Source organism: Tachysurus fulvidraco, chromosome 11, assembly GCF_022655615.1.
Source record: "Tachysurus fulvidraco isolate hzauxx_2018 chromosome 11, HZAU_PFXX_2.0, whole genome shotgun sequence".
NCBI classification, from domain to species: Eukaryota; Metazoa; Chordata; class Actinopteri; order Siluriformes; family Bagridae; genus Tachysurus; species Tachysurus fulvidraco.
In genome coordinates, this window is record NC_062528.1 from 15,816,249 (window position 1) to 15,825,998 (window position 9,750).

General features: G+C 39.9%; 1 long non-coding RNA gene across 1 annotated transcript in view; it reads left to right on the top strand.

Annotated features, from left to right (window-relative positions):
* LOC125145904 overlaps positions 1–4,096 on the top strand; it is a 4,597-nt gene extending 501 nt beyond the window's left edge. Inside the window, exons 1-3 of the long non-coding RNA XR_007144376.1 lie at positions 1–1,582; positions 2,314–2,507; positions 3,007–4,096. The exon at positions 1–1,582 is cut by the window's left edge and continues 501 nt beyond it. This is a non-coding gene — a long non-coding RNA (uncharacterized LOC125145904). The remainder of the gene's footprint in view (positions 1,583–2,313; positions 2,508–3,006) is intronic.
* Positions 4,097–9,750: the final 5,654 nt, after the last annotated feature.

A 9,750-nucleotide genomic window follows, 5' to 3' on the forward strand; every position in this document is an offset into this window, starting at 1 on the left:
AAGTAGTCTTGCATGCCTCCCAGAGTTCATCAATATTCTTTGGTTTCGTCTTCCATGCTTCCTCTTTCATCCTACCCGACATATGCTCAATGATGTTCATGTCTGGTGACTGGGCTGTCCAATCCTGGAGCATCTTGATCTTCTTCGCCTTGAGGAACTTTGATGTGGAGATGCTGCAGAATTTGGCCTCTTTTATGGTTGGGAATATAAGAGGTAGCTAGGATTTCTTGGTATTTTAGACTATTGATGTTGCCTTCCACCCTGCAGATCTCTCGCACACCCCCTTCACTGTTTTCTGAGTGAATCTCGGATCCATGCAGGCTCCAGTAGGTCTCCTGCAATATTTGTGGCTACTGTGGTGTAATTCAAGATTCATCTGAAAAATCCACCTTCTGCCACTTTTCCAGTGTCCATCCTTTTAGCAGGCTGTGGGCCTTGGCAAATGACACACGGTTTTTCAATTGTCTTTTGTTTAGTGCTGGCTTCTGATCACTGATTCGACCATGGAGGCCATTTCAAGACAGACTCCGCCAAACTGTTCTGGTTGACACAGGGACTTCAGGTGACCAGGTCTCGTGGAGCTCTGCTGCAGTGGAAAATGCACTGGTCTTGGATTTTTGAGCCAACAAACGGTCATCTCAAGGAGTCTGCCTGAACTGGGCTTGTCCAAAACATCTCCAGTCTCTTCAAATCTTTTTTTTATCCTCTGTACTTGACGCTGAGACACACTGAAGGTGTCTGTCACATCAGCAGTGGATCTGGTCTTCAGCCTCTTGATAATCAAAACTTTAGTCTCAGGGTGAATCTTAGGCATGTTTGCAGAGGTCTAGTTGCAGTTGATGTGAAGGTCTAGTGTACAGGGGTTCTTTTTATACACACCTGATACCTAATTGATCCATTATTAGTCACAGGTGAAGCTCATATGACAAGGCGACAACACTTATGTCTTTGCAAAAATGGACTCAATGGGCTTTACCAAGCTGTGAATATTAGAATACTTTTTGACAGTTACGTTTTGCACTGAAACATTAGTACAAAAGCTGTTGGGATTAAAATGAGCCATTTCTTGTAAAAAAATAAATAAATAAATCTTGATTAGAAATATATTTCAGCGGCACTTCAGGTCAATTTGTACACAATCGACAAGACTTTTGTCAGGGACTGTATGTATAAATGGAGAACTGCTTACAAGCCAACTAACCTACTCTGTTCAAACTTAGGTCGGGACAGACTGACTTCAAACTTGCAAGTGTATTGAATAAAGAAGTTTGATATTCCACAGGACTCTGCTGCTTTTTTCCTTGCAACTTAGGAAAAGTTTACTTGAACTATTATCTCTGATTAATAGAATGGAATTTCCTCCACATTTTCTGGGGGCTAGTCTGAGATATCCACAGGACCACCTGAGAGGCGACGGACGGCTGCAGAAGTCACATCAAGTTGTTATCAATATCCTGTCTGACCCAAAGGACAACAGGACTCAGTGTGGGACTGGGACGACGCTACTATCCTATAGGGAAAAAGAACCTTGCAGAGAGAAAGAACGAGCAGACTCTAGAGGGGTTTTCAAACAACGATTGAAGTAAGTACAGTTTTTGTGCACATTGTGAAAGGATTTTTGTCTGTTGATTGAATATTGAGAGAGTTAAAAGAAAAAAAGGGTAAAGGTTAATAAAAGGTTATGTACTCGATCTTTCCATCTTCAGACAAATTGCCTTAAAAGTAGGTAAAGTTAGGCCAACAATTCTGGGAACCGGTAAAAGGGAAACTGGGTTTCTGAGTCGTGAGAGCATATTATTGTTAATCATGGGTTCCTGTTGTACTAAGAGTGTGTGTTGTTGCAATAAAGAAGAGAAGGATGAGGAAAATATTTTGCAGAGTCTGGGACTCAGCTAATATGATAAGTGATGTCTGAGAGAGATGTATAGGCTTATGAAATCAAAGTCTTAAAACTGGGAGAATTTAGGGCTATGGATGGCTAGTACACACGGCTCCCCTGATATACTAAGAGACAATAACAATATTCTAAGAGAGGAAAAGAAATGCTTAAGCAAAGAAAGAAATTACCATTTTTAAGGGCCTGTAAACATCCTAATGTTCAATTTATGATAACTAATTATGGACCTGGTTCTGTATCACAATATTGTAAGTGGGTAATGGACTGTAGATTTCCAGAAAAAGGTAGTGATAGTGAAAGGCATTTAGAAAGGTTAAGAGAAAAGTTGCAGGCGCAGGAGGCTTCAAAGACAAGAGACAGGAAGTAAAAGGGCATGCAAATCAAACACAAACTTATTCACAATCTTTTCTCTTCAGTGTTTTAAATCTTTTGTAGACCCAGTCCTGGATGTCTGGCCTCCCAGACCACCACCTTTGGAACCCCTGCAGACGAACAATAACCAACCACCAGCTGTTATACTGCTTCCTACTGCTACATTCAACCAGTGGAAAGTTTACTTAACAGCAGGATGTTACACACAGATGTGCACAAAGGAAAGCAGCTCTCAGAGGTGTGAGACAAGATGATCCTTTTTCCAACACACTCAGGGAACATGATTTTGTTTACCTTCCGGTAAAAAATGGACATGGCAAGATCTCCTTGTTTAGACAAGAAGATGATGAAAGTCTCCAAATATATTGCACTATTGACAGTAGTACATGATGCACACAGTGACCTTGAATGCCCTAATAACAGAAATCATACCTAGGTGCGTAATCCCTGAGTGCATCAGTAGTGATAATGGCGCTCTAAAAATAAATTGGACAAATGCTGTGAGGAGACTGAATTGCCATGGGGCAAAGCACTACCACTGGTGTTACATTACATGAGAACACATACCAGAGCACGATATAACCCAAGCTCATTTGAAATTCATTTTGGCAGGCCCCAAGCACGGGAATAACACCCCCAGGTCCCGCCAACAGTACTGCATTGACAATGAGGTGTGATGATCCTATGATTAATACTGTGAAAAGCTATGCTGTGCTCTCACTGTTGTTTCTAAGCAGGTTGTCAAGGAACAGGAGAAAGGCAAGTTTGAGAGTAAGCAGAAACCTGGTGAATGGATTCTGGTCAAGGACTTCCGGAGGGAGAACTGGTCATCCCCAAGGTGGAGAGGACCATTCCAAGTCCTACTGCTCACACCGACAGTGTGTAAGGTTGATGGACAAATGTCTTGAATCCATCAAAGCCACACACGAAAGGTTCCGGCACCACCGACAGACACCTGTGATGTACACTAGATTACTGAGACACCCAATAGTCTGCTGGGTTGGCAATTGACTAGGGGTACGGGAAAAGAGGGTGCCGAGTGTCACAGAGGGAAAATGAGAGTCATCTTGATCCTGTCAGCACTGCTGATCATTTGGAGCGACCCAGCATCGTCTCAACAAATTCTGTAAATTCACCAACTGGATGGCAACATACAGTACCGATGAGTTATGATACGTGTGTAAGGTGTTCCCAATGTCTACAACAACAACCACCCTGACACCTCGAAATGATACTTTTGACAACACCCTTACGGCTATGGCCCAGGACTGCATCTCAGAAACATGCATATCAGGCAATGCAACAGAGATGGTACCTGAACAGAACTGGCACCATATGGTGTGAGAACAAAACAGACAAGCCCACATGTAAACGCACTAAGAACAGCATTGAAGATAGACACAAGTGTGGAACTAACTAGAAGACCCATTTTCTGTTTGTCATCACTGTTTTAGCTAATGGTAATGGTAATTGTAACAAACAAGTGTGGAGTCATTCTGGAATCATTCTGGAGTAACAAAATAGTATAAACAGTATAATCATACAGAGTAGCACAAATCCTAATAGCTGATTATAATGTATGCATGCACAACCCCTATTTGTAGTTTTGTAAATCTATATATAAAACTATATATTCTTTAGTCCTTACTTCCTCTGTGATCGAATTTATTAAGAAGTACTGATAAAGCAACAGAAAAAATTGTACAGAAGCCTAGAAGCATCATTATAAAACTTTAGTCAAGTCAAGTCAAGTCACCTTTATTGTCACATCTCCACAGCACATGTGCCATGGTGAGTGAAATTCTTGGGAGCGAGCTCCAGAAATTGCAGAACCATTCACATACAGTAGTTAAGAAACATAAATAGAACAATTTACAAATAGGTTAAAAAAAATGTGCAAAATGCTTAGTACAAATTGAAATGTGCAAACACGGAAAATGTGGAAAGGATGCAATGTGCTCATACATAGTATATATAGACATATATACTAGACATATATATATATCCATACATACATATACATATATATGTATGTATAAGTATAAATATAAATAATATATATATATATATAGACATATATACTAGACATATATATATATCCATACATACATATACATATATATGTATGTATAAGTATAAATATAAATAATATATATAAGTATATGTATTATATACATGTAATATATATGTAACATGTAAGGTGCAACAGACTGTACAGATACAGAAATTTCCTGTGTACCGAGAGCTTATTCTCAGATAGATTGTTATTTTAAATTAAATGCAGTGTGTGTACAGTCCAGTGTGTATTGATGCAGTACGAATGCAGTGTGCGTGTGTGTGTATAGTCCAGTGTTGAACTGTTGAAGTTTGAGTGCAGTGTGTAGCATACCATATTGTGGAAGTATGCTGTATGCTGTGTTAGTTATGGCTATTAATTAGTCTGATGGCCTGAGGGAAAAAGCTATCCCTCAGTCGACTAGTGCGGGATCGGATGCTTCAGAGACGTCTTCCTGAGGGGAGCAGAGAGAGCAGTCTGTGGGACGGGTGGCTGTAGTCATTAGTGATCCCCCGAGCTTTTCTTATACACCGCCTGTTGTAGATGTCCTGGAGGGAGGGAAGCTCACCTCCAACAATGTGGCTGGCAGTTCGCACGACCCCTTTCAGAGCTTTACGGTTGCCAGCGGTGCTGTTTCCAAACCAGGCAGTGATGCAGCCCGTCAGGATGCTCTCTATAGTGCAGGTGTAGAATGTTCTGAGGATGCTGGGGCTCATTCCAAACTTCCTCAGCCGTCTCAGGAAGAATAGGCATTGGTGTGCCTTCTTCAGCACTGCGTCAGTGTGTGTGGACCAGGTGAGATCCTCACTGATGTTAACACCCAGGAACTTAAAGCTGCTCACACGCTCCACAGGTGTCTTGTCGATGGTGATGGGTCTGTGTTCTCTGCTCTGTCTATAATTGCATTATAAAATAGTGCTTAACTTTAAAAGTAAAAATGGGGTGCCATCATATGTTTAACAACACTTTAATCCTTTAATAATTTATTAATTAATACCTACATACATACCTTCATACATACACACAAACCTTAATACATACATACACACATACACCAGTGTTGTAATGTAACGGAGTACAAATACTTCGTTACTGTACTTAAGTATAAATTTCACGGATCTGTACTTTAATTCGCAATTTAAATTTGTCAACTTTCACTTTTACTCCACTACATTTCCTAGATAAAATGTATACTTTTACTCCGCTATATTTCCACTAAGCATCTTCGTTACTCGTTACTACAAAATAAAATCAGAAGAAATGTTTGTGACTGCAATAAGGGAGGTTGGGCGATTCACTGCTTCTAGATTGCATTACGCAGCTCTGCACGCTCTATTTCAGCGTAATGTTGCCAAAAGGAGGCGGAAGCACAACTGAAACCACCATGGAAGCACCTACTGGAGGACCTCCTGTTATCGTAGACCAGGGGTGGCCAACCAGTCAGAGACCAAGAGCCACATTTTTTACTGTGTTACCGCAAAGAGCCACATCATACACATGGGCACACATGATCATCACCTTTTTTTCCCTGCCATTTTGAGAGCGAACTTGACACAAATTGTTTACTCAAATGATCTTGCTCCTACTGGTAAACTTTGAGGTATTTTCATCCCACTTACATGCGCGTTTGATGAAAATACTGTATTGAACTCAAGCGAAGCGAACACGCATGATAAAAAAACACAAATACAAACTTCGATATTAACATAAGAGCCACATGAAACCGGGCGAAGAGCCGCATGCGGCTTGGGAGCCTCGGGTTGGCAGCCCCTGTCGTAGCTGACCACCCCGACGATAGTTGTGAACTCGGTGAACAGGGTGAAGAAGATAACGTTATAGGTCAGGGTATACTCTGGCAAACAGTTTCTCTATTGCGTTTCTCAATCGGCATAGCAAACTGTAGCACACACCATTTACCAACACATGATGAGTAATTCGCAAAGCACAATGTTCCAGGTGTAAGAGGCGGGGTAACAGTTACAAAATTTCAGTTACAAAAGTTAAAGTTCATGCAAACAGGTTTTAGTCAAATATTTATAGCTTATCTAGCAAAATTCAGTGTTATAAACATGCATCAGGAATCAAAATAATAAAAGATAGGCTACTACACCTGTCAGAGGAAAAAAAATGTATATTTGTGCCCTTTTTTTATTCATTTATTTTATTATTTTTCTATGTTTGTGTTAGATAAATCCATTTGTGTGAAAATGGTATCACAAAAACAAATTGATGCTGAATAATAGTTGATAACGTTTTGTATAGAGGGTGACATGCATGCGGCTTCTCCCCTGAACTGAGTCTGCGTTGATTCAGCACGTTTTTCAATCCGCAGGGACGCCGAGCAGAGCAAACATCAGAGAGTACAAGGTGTGTATGCTTTTACTGATGGATTGCTATGATATGACATCTGCATCGGTGCAGTTCTTGTAATTGCAGTTTACTGGACCAATACACAGTTCGGTTTCTCATCCAATGCGTCTTCTCATATGCTAGAGCAAAGGCAGTGTGTGAAGATAATCACATTGTAGTTGAGGAGCAACTTTCTGGCCAGAGACAGAAGAAAAAATGGATGGAGGATTTTGTTGTTGAAACAACTTATGGTGCACATAGGAGAATCAGCACAGATGCCGAACAAGTCAAAACAAAGTTGCTATATCCATGTCTGGATAGAATGATAACTGAACTGTAGAACCGTTTTTCTGATGTAAATGGTGCATTGCTTCAAGGTATTCAAGCATGTAGTCCAGTGTCTGAAAACTTCCTGTCTGAGCCACATTTAGAAGAACTTGCACATCACTACAACACTGATTTTTAAAGACATGGTAGCAAGGCACTTTTTGACACGTAAAAAGCAAACTGGTGCAGCTCCACAGGACATGGTTTCACTTTATAACCTGCTGGATTCTGAAATGTTTCCATCACTGAAATCTGTCAACCAGGTTGCTCTCACTGTACCTGTTAGCAGCTGTTCGTGCGAGAGGTCCTTCAGTGCTCTTCGTCGTCTCCGCAACTGACTAAGGAGAACAACGGGTCAAAGCAGGCTCCATCAACTGGCAGTTATGGCCATCGAGAAAGATGTCGTTGAGCAATTGGACCATGATAAAATTATCAACAGGTTTGTTACTCTTAAGGAGAGAACACACAGGTTGATGGTCCCAATGAAAGACCAGTAACTGGGCTGCAAAATCTTTGTCCCTGCTTCTTCATTTTCACTTGTTTTTCATTCCTTCTGATCCATAGTCCATTGTCCAGCCTCATACATGTGTTGTTTATATTGCTGATATGCATAGTCAAAGTTTATGGCTTTTATGTTATTTTCTGGTTAAAAGTTGGTTAAAAGTTTATTTTATTTTGTCAAAAAGTTCCTTATCTGAGGTTTTTATGTGAGCATAGAAATGCAAACAGTAAAATGTTGTGTTTGTACTGGAAACGTGTGTCCGTGTGTTTGTACAGTGAGTAATGAATCAGGAAGTCTTCATTGTAAAAAAAAAAAACTACATTCACAACTCAAAATTTTCTAGTGACTGGTCACATCTAAATTTTTCATTTTTTTTTACAGTGAAATACAGGGAATACAATGGAATAGTGGATTGCAATAAGGTAGTATACAACCCTACCCTGGGGGCTGAGCCCCCCTAAAATGAAAATTCTAGAATCGCCCCTGGTGACACGGGAGTGGATTTTCAAACCTCTCCCGTCCCACTCCCCCCCAAAAAATTCCCATCCCATCCCAATCCAATCCCGCAAAAAAAAAAAAAAAAAACTGGGCAAAATTCCATCCCATCACAATCCCAGAAGAATGACTCCCATTTGCTCCTATGCCCGTGTTTTTTTCCAACTCCATTTTTAATTTTTGCGGCTTCTAGAGAGTGCTGGGGAAGACGCCTTCTATTGCCCCTTTTCCACCGAGGCAGTTTGAGTGCTGGTTCGGAGCCAGAGCCTAATATATAATTGTGTGGAGCAGGGGTGTGTGGAGCACGTCATTCATTTAACCAGCCATACCAAAGCAAACAGATTATATTTTTATTTATATCAAAGGTATCCCAGTCAGCAAATTTCCTTTGGCCCAGATTTGGGCCAGATAAACAGCTGAGCTGTGGCCCAGATTAGTTTGTGTTTGTCGGCCCAGATATGGCCCACATCTCCTTTGCCAAAACTGAACCAAAGCAGTGCCATAAGTTTACCAAGCATGAGCCAAATGTAATTTATGTGGCCCAAATATGGCACACCTCTTCTTTGCTAAAACTGAACCAAAGCAGTGCCATACGTTTACCAAGCGTGAGCCAAATGTAATTTATGTGGCCCAAATATGGCACACCTCTTCTTTGCCAAAACTGAACCAAAGCAGTGCCATACGTTTACCAAGCGTGAGCCAAATGTAATTTATGTGGCCCAAATATGGCTCACCTCTTCATTGCCAAAACTGAACCAAAGCAGTGCCACAAGTCCACCAAGCATGAGCCAAATGTAATTTTATGTGGCCCATATATGGCACACCTCATCTTTGATAGAACTGAACCAAAGGAGTGCCATAACTCCACCAAACATGAGACAAATAATACAATTTAATGTGGCCCAAATATGAGCCTTATATGCAATTTTAGTATGGTTGAGTTCTGTTAAAATATATTGGCCCATATGTGCCACACATGCAGCTGACAGTATGTAAAAGTCTGATTAACTTAAAGGTAAATGAAACACTCAACAACAAATGTACTCAAAACAATTTACTTCAAAACAAGTGTTTAAATAATTACAGCTTTAAGAGTAAACATAAGAATACATTTAAGAATGTATTTAACTCGGAGTAATAAAAATCACAGAAAAAAAATACAAAAAATCAGATTAACTTGTACAGAGAACTTAAATTGAGAATTTGAGTTTTGATGTGCCTAATGAGGGTCGGCAGTGTCTTGTTGGGCCTTGTGTTTCTTCATTCGCGCCCTCCTACCCCCCTCTCGGTCTCTGCAATAAAGATGAATTTAAATAATGCTAGCAGCAATACAATATGGAAGTTAGAGCTGGAGGATAATGGGGAAAAATAATTTAATATAAATTTCCTCCTTTAATATTTTAATTGCAATAATTAACCACCTCTGATTGACCAAAAAATTTCCAGTATATTTTCGAAAGGAATTGCAAATTGTATTTTTCAATATGTTGGCCATAATAATACCATAATTTCTTATGACAAATTATTTAGGTTTTGTTTTTAGAATTCTTTTCACCAACTGGTTAAAATTTACACTGGATGTATTCTGCTTTTTAAAAAAAAGACATGCATGACTTTCAGTGCATGAGAGAGATTGTTGCCACTGTCTTATTTGTTGAATTCTTTATACTTAACTGGATTAGTATGTACTATGTTCCAAATAGTTTGTTTTTTAATTGATTCAAAATTAAAGACTGAGAAGCATAGGATAAT